This window comes from Chiloscyllium punctatum, chromosome 19 (assembly GCF_047496795.1).
Source record: "Chiloscyllium punctatum isolate Juve2018m chromosome 19, sChiPun1.3, whole genome shotgun sequence".
NCBI lineage: Eukaryota > Metazoa > Chordata > Chondrichthyes > Orectolobiformes > Hemiscylliidae > Chiloscyllium > Chiloscyllium punctatum.
The window spans coordinates 70365518-70379401 of NC_092757.1; the positions used below are offsets into that span (position 1 = coordinate 70365518).

Here is a 13884-nt window from a genome sequence, read left to right on the forward strand (position 1 = left end):
ATTTTCATAGTATCCTTGGCCTGAAGGCAGTCTCCATAAACTGGATTGAGGACTGTTCCCCTTAGACTTTGAGACATGGCTGTTTGATACACATGCAGTGTGTTTGCCACCTATACTGCTGGGACATGGTGTAGTTGTGAGATTGACGTTGCATGGTACTGTACAACAACCTGTCCAGCCTGTTGACTGATAACTGCTGACATCTATGCCAAGCTGCCTGACTTTGTACTTGCGCTAAGAGACAAAGCAAGGTAGAAGACTGTAAGCCTGTTAGCTCTGAACAAGGCAGCGAAATGCAAAAAAAAAGGTGGAGATGCTGTGAGCATCCAGGGAGATGCAAAGTGAATGAGCACCAAGAGCCCTGAAATGCAGACTGCTCCAATGCATGAGATGGAGACTTGTCCTTGGCAGTAGCATGGCAGTGAAAGGTGCCACTTTTCCTGCAAACTGCAGGATTTCAAGTAGAAAACTGAGTGAGTCTGAGATGTGCCATGATGATGGGTGGTTGGTGTGAATTGCCCTGTGAATGACCACTCGTTATTGTACCAAATCACAGGGAACAGTTAGGTGTATCACTTGGCTCATTATTCTCCCTGGGTGAAGTGAAGACTGGAGATGCTGGAGATTAGAGTCAAGATTGGAATGGTGCTGTAAAAGCACAGCAGGTCAGGCAGCATCCGAGGATTATTATTCTCCCTGTCTTGTTGAGTTCTAATGTTGAATCAGTAACATTCATAAATAACATTAATCAAAGCTTCACTTTGTGTTGAGCACCTTCAAAATTTCTCCAGTTTTTGCATATCAGTAAGATTAAGTGCTTTGCCCAACACTTGATTACTCAGTCCCTACCCTTATTTGATCGGTCTCCTTGTTCAGTTCTGTACTTACCTTGTAGCTTTGTCACAGACTGGAGGTAACTCCAATTCTGCCCACTATTAGCTTCTGTTTTCACGGCACTAGGGACTGGATAATTCACAGCCTTCTTGACTCACCCAGCAATTCAAAGTTGCAGACTGCTATTCTAATTTGTCCTTGCTGCTTATTGCAGCAGTTGACACTCCTACAACTCTGAAATTTCATATGGACATTTCTGAGGTTATGTTTCCTAAACATTATTTTAATGGCTACTACTTCTAAAGTGAGAGGAGGTTACATATCTACGGCAGGCCACAGTTGTGCAAAATCCAAATTCATTTCTCCAAACAGGGGGACAATGGACATCAGGAAAGTTCCTCTGTACTTTAAATAAAGTCATTATGCAGTAAAAGCAGGAAATACTCAGCAGGTCTAGCAGCATCTGTGGAATGAGAAACTGTGTTATTACATTAAAGTCTTGTAATCTTTCATCAAACCTTACTTGATACCCATTTTCCAGTAATAGCTATTTGTCAATCTTTGTATTACTCATATGTTTTAAAACCCTGAACTATCATTTTACAAATGAAATTACTCCATGCTAAGGTAGGTGTTTTAAGAAATGTTTCAATCAAAACAGTGTTGTGGAGGAATTCACATTAGCCAAACTTGTACAAAAAGTATTCCAATGATTGAAATGAGTCACATATTGCTGACACTGAAAGAAACCTTCAGAATGATGATTCCCCCTTAAAACGCCTCTACCTAACTGTATACTTAGAAATGAAATACCGCAGATGCTAAAAGTCTGAACTATAAAAGAAAAATGCTAAAAATACTTCATAGGTCTTGCAGCATTTGTGGACAGAGCACAATTGCAGGTCAATTGACCCTTCATCAGAACATTTCACAATTTTAGCTTAATGGTTGGACAAATATGCTCAACATATTTGCTCAACTGATCTGGGAGGGGTGGGGGGTGGTGGTGGGGTTGTGGTGGCGGTGGCGGCAACGACGATGACGACGACAACCACGACCCAGGGAGATGGTGAGGAAAGAGGTCAATCTGAGACTGGTACAGTTGAGAACAGAAGCGAGTCAAACAGTCAGGGCAGGCAGGGACAAGGTAGGACTAATAAATTAAACTGTATTTATTTCAATGTAAGGGGTCTAACAGGGAAGGCAGATGAACTCAGGGCAAGGTTAGGAACATGGGACTGGGATATCATAGTAATTACAGAAACGTGGCTCAGGGATGGGTAGGACTGGCAGATTAATGTTCCAGGATACAAATGCTACAGGAAGGATAGAAAGGGAGGCAAGAGAGGAGTGGGATTGGAATTTTTGAAAAAGGATAGCATTACAACTGTGCTGAGGGAGGATATTCCCGGAAATACATCAAGAGAAGTTATTTGGATTAAACTGAGAAATAAGAAAAGGATGATCACCTTATTGGGATTGTATTATAGACCACCTAATAGTCAGAGAGAAATTAAGAGGCAAACTTGTAAGGAGATCTCAGCTATCTGTAAGAATAATAGGGTGGTTATGGTAGGGGATTTTAACTTTCCAAACATAGACTGGGACTGCCATAGTGTTAAGGGTTTAGATGGAGAGGAATTTGTTAAGTGTGTACAAGAAAATGTTCTGATTCAGTATGTGGATGTACCGACCAGAGAAGGTGCAAAACTTAACCTACTCTTGAGAAATAAGGCAGGGCAGGTGACTGAGGTGTCAGTGGGGGAGCACTTTGGGGCCAGCGACCATAATTCTATTAATTTTAAAATAGTGATGGAAAAGGGTACACCAGATCTAAAAGTTGAAGTTCTAAAGTGGAGATAGGCCAATTTTGACAGTATTAGGCAAGAACTTTCGAAAGCTGATTGGAGGCAGATGTTCGCAGTTAAGGGGACGGCTGGAAAATGAGAAGCCTTCAGAAATGGGATAACAAGAATCCAGAGAATGTATATTCTTGTCAGGGTGAAAGGAAAGGCTGGTAGGTATAGGGAATGCTGGATGAGTAAAGAAATTGAAGGTTTGGTTAAGAAAAAGAAGGAAGCATGTGTAAGGTATAGACAGGATAGATCGAGTGAATCCTGAGAAGAGTATAAAGGAAATAGGAGTATACTTAAGAGGGAAATCAGGAGGGCAAAAATGGGACATGAAATAGCTTCGGCAAATAAAATTAAGGAGTATCCAAAGGGTTTTTACAAATACATGAAGGACAAAAGGGTAACTAGGGAGAGAATAGGGCCCCTCAAAGATCAGCAAGGCGGCCTTTGTGTGGAGCCGCAGAAAATTGGGGAGATACTAAACGAGTATTTTGCATCAGTATTTACTGTGGAAAAGGATATGGAAGATATAGAAAATAGCCAAATAGATGGTGACATCTTGCAAAATGTCCATATTACAGAGGAGGAAGTGCTGAATGTCTTGAAACGCACAAAGGTTGATAATTGCGAGGTGCTGCATTTTGGGAAAGCATGTCTTAGCAGGGCTGATACATTTAATGGTAAGGTCCAAGGAAGAGTTGCTGAACAAAGAGACCTTGGGTGCAGGTTCATAGCTCCTTGAAAGTGGAGTTGCAGGTTGATAGGATAGTGAAGAAGGCATTTGGTATGCTTTCCTTTATTGGTCAGAGTGTTGAGTACAGGAGTTGGGAGGTCGTGTTGCAGCTGTACAGGACATTGGTTAGTCCACTGTTGGAATATTGCGTGCATTTCTGGTCTCCTTCCTATCAGAAAGATGTTGTGAAACTTGAAAGGGTTCAGAAAAGATTTACAAGGATGTTGCCAGGGTTGGAGGATTTGAGCTACAGGGGAGGCTGAACAAGCTGGGGCTGTTTTCCCTGGAGCGTCAGAGGCTGAGGGGTGACATTATAGAGGTTTACAAAATTATGAGGGGCATCGATACGGTAAATAGGCAAAGCCTTCCCTGGGGTCGGTGAGTCCGGACTAGAGGGCATAGGTTTAGGGTGAGAGGGGAAAGATATAAAAGAGACCTACGGGGCAACTTTTTCACACAGAGGGTGGTACCTGTATGGAATGAGCTGCCAGAGGAAGTGGTGGAGGCTGGTACAATTGCAACATTTAAGAGGCATTTGGATGGGTATATGAATAGGAAGGGTTTGGAGGTATATGGGCTGGGTGCTAACAGGTGGGACTAGATTGGGCTGGGATATCTGGTCGGCATTGGACGGGTTGGACTGAAGGGTCTGTTTCCATGCTGTACATCTCTATGACTCTCTAACTTATTCATACCCATGAGCTTATTTTCTGCAAATTAAAGGAATAGGTCAATAAATAAAAACAAAATACTGCTGATGAAAATCTGAAATAAAAACAAATGTCGGAGAAACTCAGCAGGTTTGGCAGCATCTGTGGAGACAGAAACTAGGTGAATGTTATAAGTCCGATATTACTTCTTTGAAATCTTGAAGAAGGATAAGATTAATCATTGCATCCTTATAAATATATATATACAATGTATTGTACATGGTGGAATGGTGGCTCAGTAGTTAGCGTCCCAGGTTCGATTCCAGCCTTGAGCGACTGTCTGTGTGGAGTTTGCACATTCTCCCAGTGTCTATGTGGGTTTCCTCTGGGTGCTCCAGTTTCTTTCCACCGTCCAAAGATTTGCAGGCCAGGCGAATTGGCCGTGCTAAATTGCCCATAGTGCTAGGTGCATTAGCCAGAGGGAAATGGGTCTGGGTAGATTACTCTTTGAAGGGTTGGGCCGAAGGGCCTGTTTCCGGACTGTAGGGAATCTAATGTAATCTATTGATTTCTTTTACATAATGAGTTCAAATTGAAATTTTTCCTATGTGACTATTTTTGGCAGCTGAGTGGCTCAAATTTTATTTTAATAAAGCAGCAACAAATCATAACAGAAGTTACAGATGGAATAAAATAGTTACTGAGAAGTTAATCAGAATATGTGAAAACACAAAATATAATATTCATAAGGGTTTTATTCAAACTGATTTTTATAGCAGCACCTCCAGCTGGCATACTTGCTAAGATATTGATAAAGAAGTGCAAAATTAAAAAAAAAGACAAGATGAGCTATGTGCAGAGATTTATTTTTTTAAATGGAACTGTGGTCTGTCAGGAATCTGATTTATTTATTTAATGTTAACTCAGCAGGGTGAAGGTAGGCAGCAGTGGGTGAAGTGGCTGGTGTGCAGATCAGCTGAATGTCAAATGCACAGGGTTCTGGTCTTCTGGCTCAGGTGGACCTAAACTCTGTCCCCTTCCTCTAACCGAAACAAAACAAATCATGGCCCATTGTTATGGTTCAGCAACTACTGCCAAGGACCTGCTTTGAGGCAGAGAATTCATGGTGAATAAGTAAATTATTATTGTGATTCTTATAGTAAGTCTACAAGGAGGCTGCAGGTAAAAGGAATGTTTCAGGTGCAGTACAATTTGAGTATCAAAGAGTACATCACAAAATAAGAGCTCATGTAATCAATGATTCTATATTAGCATGGGTAGGTGTAACTGGATTGTTTTCAGATTGGCAAGATGTGACGATTAGAGACTCATAGTTATCAATGCTGGGCTGTTAACTATTTACAAATTTTTCCAGTGAATTAGATTACTTACAGTGTGAAAACAGGCCCTTCGGCCCAACAAGTCCACACCGACCCACTGAAGCGCACCCACCCAGACCCATTCCCCTACACCTAACACTACGGGCAATTTAGCATGGCCATTTCACCTAAGCTGCACATTTTTGGACTGTGGGAGGAAACCGGAGCACCCAGAGGAAACCCACGCAGACGCGGGGAGAATGTGCAAACTCCACACAGACAGGGTAACTGTGTGCTGAGGGCACTTCCTCCTCTGTAATATGGACATTTTGCAAGGTGTCACCATCTATTTCGCTATTTTCTATATCTTCCATATCCTTTTCCACAGTAAATACTGATGCAAAATACTCATTTAGTATCTCCCCAATTTTCTGCAGCTCCACACAAAGGCCACCTTGCTGATCTTTGAGGGGCCCTATTCTCTCCCTAGTTACCCTTCCTGAGGCAGGAATTGAACCCGGGTCTCTGGCGCTGTGCGGCAGCAGTGCTAACTGTGCCACCGTGCCAACCACTAGATGAAGAGTCCGAATGTATGGCAGCTAACTTTGCTGAGGGAACTAAAGTGGCTAGGAAGTGTTCTTGAAAGAGAAAAACACAAACCTATCTCTTGCCCAGACTAATCTTTTTTTTTCCCTATTATGTCATTTATTGAAAGGGGAGTCGAATATAAAAACACAACTGTGGAGAGAAATCAGAGTTTAATGTTTTGGGTTGAGTGACCCGTTCTCAGAGTTCTGAGCAAGGGTCACTTGATCTGAAATGCTAACTCTGATCTCTCTTCACAGATGCTGGTTGTTTCGGTTTTTATAAAACTACAACTGCTTTGGTACAATTGAACAGGGTGGTGGTGGGATCCTAATTGGAGTACTGTGATCAGGTTTGGTCTTCCTTTGTAAGAAAGAGAAGGTTTACTCAACTAATGTCTGAGTGAAGGACGTATCTTATGAGAAAAAACTTTTCATGCTGGGCTTGTATTCATTGGAGCTTAGAAGACTGAGAGGTGATTCTGTTGAAGCATGTACAAACTTTAGGGACCTTGACAGAGTAGATGCTGACAGGATGTTTCCCAGTATGGAAGAGAGTGGAACTAAGGGATATAATTTAAAAATAAGGGATCTTCCATTTAACGTGGAAATTCGGAGATACCTTTCCTCCCAGAAGACTGGGAGACCTTGAAACTGTTACTCCAGAAATCAGTGGAGGCAAGACCATTTAATAGTTTTAAGGCAGAGGTAGAAATATACTTGGTTAACAAGGGAGTCAAAGGTTGGCAGAGAAGCTGAGACCATAATTAGATCAGCCATGATATTCTTGAATGGTACAGCAGACTGCTCCTAATACGCATGTTCCTGTGTGATTGAAGTGAATTTGCTTAAGAGCATGACCATTTTTCACAGTCCATTTTGAAAAATCTAATCTCATTTAGCTGCTTGACACATTGAAATATGAAATAATAGTCAAGAATGTACTATCTTTGTCTTAGTGTTTTATAAAGAATAATTTCACATTTATCAATCTATTGACCCAAATTTAAGCTGAATTTGTCACCCAGTCAATTAGAAAAGAAAAGTGGTGCATCTTAGAATGTTCCTGGCAAATTGCATCTGAAATATTACCAATCTTCCGAATATGCTTCCCTACATTCAATCTGTTATTTTTTAAAAAAAGATTGCCTTTGGCATTTTCTCTTGGTTGGAAAAGAGGAATGATGCAAGACTATTTTGTAAAGGAGAAAAAGTACAAAACATGAACAAAAGGTGAAAATTTATTTGTGATAAGGTAAGTTTAAATGTAGGTGGAAGACTGAGGAAAGAAGCTGGTTTGATTTCAATAAGTCATAATGATGTAGAAGGGGTGCTATAGGGGTATCATAAAGCTATTCTGCTTTCTTGTTTTTCAATCACTTTTATTCATTTAAAAATAATCTATAGCAAAATTTGCTGAGAAATGAGCAGATAATGGAAAGGAAAATGAATAAACTTCCCAGGTTACTGTCCACAGCTTTTATTCTGTATAATGTAGCTGCATTCTAAGTATACCCAGATCTCTTGCCTAATTGATTGTATGCTGATAAGCTGATTTGTCCAGATAGATTCAGCCTAATACTAACATATAATTGGATATAATTGCTCTTGGACTCCTAATGAGTCTCCATGTGGTAATGAATAATTTAGCATCATACCCACTACACAGTGAGCTGGGGAAAATTAATCACAAATATTGCAATCTGCTCTCTCCCACCAAAGGCACTACAATGCTGGAGAACTGACAGGCAGAGACAACGGAGAGTTGAGTTTTCGAATTTCTGGCTAAGCACATGTGCAGATACTCGCATTTGAAGTGTAGGAGGCATCACAGCTGAACAAAACTCTTCTCTAACAGATTATCTGTGCAAAATTACCTTGAATTAGAGCTTAGAGATGGCAAAACTGACGGATTTCCTCATCTTAATCCAGGGTGCTGTGGCAACGAATCAAGTCCAGGTGCTGCCTTAGCTGCTATTGTTTGAATAGGCACAAACCAGGAATTGCTTTTGTACCAATTGAGATAGTACTTGTCTCAATAGACATAAATGAGTGTGAGAAGAGATGAGGCCAGGAATGTGTTTTGTGAAACTGAATGAACATCATTCACTAATGGATTCTTATCTAGTACAGAGGTTTTCTTGAGTATATCGTGAAGATCTGCTGGCTCTGAATTCTTAAACAAAACTACCCTTTGTTTTAACCTCTTTACATAACAAAATTTGTGCCTGATGAATATCTGCAGATTAGATTAAATTCCCTACAGTTTGGAAACAGGCCCTTCAACAAGTCCACACTGACCCTCTGAAGAGAAACCCACCCAGATCCATTCCGGTACCCTATATTTACCCCTGACTAATGCACCTAACACTATGGGCAATTTAGCATGGCCAGTTCACCTGACCTGCACATCTTTTGATTGTGTGAGGAAACCGGAGCACCCAGAGGAAACTCATGCAGACACGGGGAGAATGTGCAGACTCCACACAGACAGACACCAAAGACGGGAATTGAACCAGGGTTGCTGGCGCTGTGAGGCGGCAGTGCTAACCACTGAGTCACCGTACCGCCCCAAATTATACACTCACTATAATGCATCCATAATCAAGTGGTTTTAAACACCTCTCAAAAACACTTAATCAATTTTCTGCCTCTCAAAATTTCATTCACAAAAGACCTAATCACACAAGATAACAAAAATGTGAATGAACACTGCCTTTTTTTTCATTTTGTTTTGAGAGTCTTGAATTTTGTGTTTTCTCCCTCACCTGCCCATACATTTCATTCCTACTTAGTTGCTAGGTATCAATGTTTGGGGTATCCATGTCAAACGCACGACTTTCACAAGGCTTATGCCTGCCTTTTTGCTTTGTTTTCTATTTCAGCTGAACATTGCCTTGGAAATGCCACAGACCATACTGCAAAAATTTGTTGACGAATGCTCACCAATCCTGACCACATCTCTCAAAGTAGTTTCTATCCAGTGCTCAAACACCTATAGACTAGAGGCCTCTATGCGGGTGTAGATGGCAATTCATAGAATCACAGAATCCCTACATTGTGGAAGGAGGCAATTTGGCCCATTGAATCCACACTGACTTGCTGGAGTGAATACCACCCAGATCCACCCCTCCCCCTCAGCCCTGTAACCCTGCATTTCCAACTATCCCACATATCCCTAGACACTATGTACAATTTAGCATGGCCAATCCATCTAACCTGCACATCTTTGGACTGTGGGAGGAAACCCAAGCACCCAGAGGAATCCCACACAGACACTAGAGAATGTGCAAACTCCCCACAGACAGTCGCCCAAGGCTGGAATCGAACCCGGGAGCCCTGGCGTGGTGAGGCAGCAGTGCTAACCACTGAGCCGCCACGTTGTGTTGTGGTGATAAAGACAGAAGCATGTTGGAAATACTCAGCAGGTCTGGTGGCATATTTAAAGAAAGCAAAACAGAATGAAGATAGTTAGCAATTACAAGGCCATATCCTCCTCAAATAATGTAAGTGAAGGAGCCAAGTAAAAAGAAATGCGTAGGCCCTGGGAATGTCAGCTCTTTGACAGAGCCTTACTTTATTGGTCTATAAGGTAACAGTGCTGAAGGAGTATAAAGTGATGTTACATTAAGCTGCCCAATCAGGTGATGCCACAGAGTCTTTGGGTGGAGCTAGTTATGGCCTTTTTGAATACCCAAAGGAGGCAGATGTGATCTGAGTAGCTCCTGAAAATCTCTAGTAATTATTCCTGACAGATTGATGCCAACTGCACCTATTGTTCCCATGTAACAAACTGCATTTTTATGTAAGACAGGTGTCTCTTCCATTTTGTGCACCAGCGATCAATTCTCTGCCACTGATAATTCAACAGGTCCTAGACTCAGAGTAAAGAGGATTGGTGGCAATGAACTAACAAAAATAGAATACCTTTAGTCAGCGGTAGTGGTATCTGAAAATGTGACAAGCATCTTCTGTTTTTATTTCAGAGTTTCAGCTTCTGCAGTATTTGATTTTGCATTGGTTGTCATGATAAATTGTCAGGATCAGGACCTCATGCTGGCACACAGTTGAATATTGTTCTTTGGACATACATCAAGTAATGATCTGTGGTGATATTTTAAGAATTGGCCATTGGGAGTGAGATAAATAGTAAAAAAACAGAAATGGCTGCTTAATTGAGTAGGAAGGAAAGATGGGTGGATGAATTAATTTGGAGTTAAGGAGGAAATCTGTCTATGTCAACTGAGGAAAGAAGGAAGGTGAACGTTATATCTTGGCCTTTTGATGTATTATGCCAATCCTTTGTGATAAATATTGAATAAGCCTCATGTTGTAAAACTGAGCAATTCCAGAAAACCACAGGCAAAAGAACAAAGACAAAGTATGACGTTATGAGAATAAATGTTGAAAATGATGTGAATGTCTGGACAGTGCTTTGTATAAACATTGTCGTTTTGAGCTCTGCTGGAAGTTTCCAATTAATAGACTGATGAAAGTAAAGCACCATCATCAAGATCAACTCAGTGCTTTAGATAAAGCTGCACTGTCCAATATTCAACTAGAACTTTGTCTGTGGGGGTGAGTGGAAGAAAAAAATGAAATTCCAATTTTGATACTTTAAGAAGTTTGTTTTCAGTTGTGAAGTTGCATATTTATTTACTCACACCCAGAGAAGTCATGACAGGATTTCTGAATCTGTGAATTATTTTCCTATATATGTTTGTCAAGGGATAGAAAGAAGGGTGAAAATACAAGAAGCATAGTAAAAGAGTCAATATTCATAAGATTCTGGGGTTTTTGTCCAAAATGTCTTTTATCTTACAAACAGATACTGACTGATTTATGTTTGATCAGCAATTTTTTCTCCTTTCCAGAACTGACATTTTAAAAAAAAATGTATGTGTAATGACTGGAAATAGTGTGGTTATGTTTAATCAGTGATACCTTTAACACTTTAATGAACTGTCAATTAACATGCACCAATGTATCCCTAGACATGTGGTTGTCAACATGTTACCTGGATGTGAGAGAAGCTTTATTGACAGGAGAAGGTCGACACTGCAACTTTAACACAACAATGGGAGATGTCACTCCAAGCAAATTGTTGGTCTACTGTGCACTTGCTGCTGTTGTAATTTCAGATTGAACTGCCAAGTGTCACGTCACACGTCAAAATGCAATGTATTTGTAAAAGATAAGAAGTCATGCAATTTTTTTTTACTGAACAATCTAGATCTATCAGGAACCAATGTGTGTATTATTAAAAATTACAAAAAGGCTAGTAGATTCTGTACAAAACATTGACTTTGCTGATACTTGATGTATGAGAGGGAGAAAAAAAATAAAAAGACAAATTGAATATCTTCTCAACTAAGTATTAATGAAGAACCAGACAAAAGAAGTCGTATGGTGGGAGCATTGTGACCCAAATATAGCTAAATGTGAAGGTTTGAGAAGTAAAATGTTGGAACTCTGAAATTAGCAGGCAGATCTGTCATTGTGATGAGAAAGCACAATTAATGATTTTGTATGCAATCTCTTCTCAGCACCATATATAAATAAAAGGTTACATTGCTGCTCATTTAGATTGTAGCAACACATATGGATGGGATTAGAGTTCATCCAAGTAACCTGTTTTAAAATAAAAGTCTCTCATAATGCTGATTAAAGCTAAAGCACAAAGAATACTGAATGAAAATGTTCTTAATAAATTTCAATTCAATCTGTTACAAGGCATCTGTACCACAGCTTTACACAAAGTCAGGGTTCCTTGTTTACTGATGTTACTGTAAGTTACATACATGACTGACTGAAGCCACTGTTGTTGTCCTTTACACAGTGGGTGACTGAATGCAAGGCATGTACTTTTATACTGGAATGTTACATGTCATGATATCATGTTGCTGTTTTATGGACCCAGCTGGTCTGGTCTGGAATAGTACCTCAGAATCCATAGCAGGGCCTGGCGCTTTCAGAAAATGTGACCAAAGACCTGATTGAAGGGGAGACTTGCTCAGATTACTGCCGTCATTGCCAAGCTGTCATGAAGCATGATTTTCACTGGGGTGCAGCTTTATTAACTGTAGAGATAGGTTTTCCACCCAGTTTTAGTGGTGAGGAGGCAGGAGAGTGGGGAAACGGGCTACACTCTGGTACCACACCTTAGCCATTGCTGTGACTACCTAGTGTGTGGGATGTTAAAACCATCCTTATCTTCAAAGTAGCACGTGGAAAACGGAATGAACCCAGAGCCGGGATAGAATAAGGAAAAGTTAGTTATTAAAATTTGATTGCTATTTGGTAGTTTTCTGCGGGTTAAAGTTGCACTTTTTTTCATTTCAACAAACTCATTAATTAAATAAAATGGTGCTGCCAACCCTGTTTTGCCAGACTGGTTAGCTTAATATGGAGCACCTATTGGCCTCACCTGTCCTAAGACAGAGAGCAAACTCGTAATGAGCTCCCTGATGGTGTTAATAATTACAGGTGGGTAACATCTTCCCAACCTTGCCCTTAGAAAGTGGCAGAATTGAGAAGGGAGGTGGTAGGCTGCTGCTCACACCATTTTGTTGCCTGTCTCTTCCTGTTTTAAGGCGGGAAACTCTGTCCCAGGCAACTAATTTGCACCTTTTTCACTCAGCAGACACACGCTTGGTCAGTTGAAGATTAATATTCACCAGCCGTAAGTCACAATGTACATTTTATAATGCCATATAACTTAACAGAATATGATTTATATATGAACAGCAGTGAGAGAGAAATTATGGGAGAAAAGGGCAATTGAGAGGTTGGTTTCCAGGAAGGATTTGAAGGCAAGAAAATACATGGCATGGTTGAAGGGTTTAGAAGGAAGCTGCAATGGATATTGAGATGACTGAAGATTGCATCATCATTGACAAAATAGAGACAGGAACGATGCAGAGTGGATCACAATTGAAAGAGCAGAGTTGTGAGGTGGGATGTCAAGTTGGAAGAGATGGTGGAAGTGGGGTTGAAGAGCTGGTGAAAGGACCCACAGAAAGCGATAAAAATTTTGAAGAAGCTGCCCTGAATGTCATGGTCAACAGGAGTTTGTTCAGCAATGGAGTGATGTTGCTGAGATGGAATGTGGGTGCCAGAGTTCTGAATGAGAATTTGATTTGTGGAGCACATAAAGTTGGGTGGGAATGCATTGGAAAAGTCTAGTGTGGACATAACAAAGACATGAGGAAGGATTACTGTCAGAGTGAGACTGAGGTAACCAGAGGTTAGGTTCAAACTTCAGCTCAAGTTGAACATTGAATTGGAGGGGGTTGGGATCAGGAATTAAGGTGCAGAATTTCTGGTGAACAGAGCTACTTTAGCTTTACCACTATGAAAGGTTTCTAGTTCATTTGTGATTAATTATCACTCAGCCAAGTGACCAGCACAATGACAGTCACAGAATAAATGATGATGGTGGTAGGGGTGAAGTAAAACTGGATAGCATCTGGATATATAAGAAGACTGAGCTCGTGTTCATAAATGATGTTACTGAATAGCTACATACAGACAAGGATTGGAATTGCAAAGCGATGGGCAGATCAGAGCAAAAATACTTGTCGAAATGTGCTGGCAGTGCTGATGCAGGTACAAACCTAATCATGGAGTGCAGTGGAATGGAGGTAAATCATAGAGGAAGAGACAGCTATACTGATGCCTGTAGGAGGTTGAGAAGGAGCAAGAGGACAAATCCACACCACTTTCATAGACTCTGGTTAATAACCTTGATTAACACAGTCTCAGTTCTGTGAGAGTGACCGAACAAGAATTGAGGGGATCTGAACAAGACATACAGCTCGATGATGGCGGCAGCCTCAATGAGGAAGGAAATTTTGGAGATATGTTCTATTTAAATCAAAGGGATTATTAGGAAGCTTTGAGGAGAAGGAT

General features: G+C 40.6%; 1 protein-coding gene across 3 annotated transcripts in view; it reads left to right on the top strand.

Moving 5' to 3' along the window:
- Positions 1-13884, top strand: part of pitpnm3 (PITPNM family member 3) — a 668094-nt gene that overhangs the window by 96602 nt on the left and 557608 nt on the right. The window lies entirely within an intron of this gene.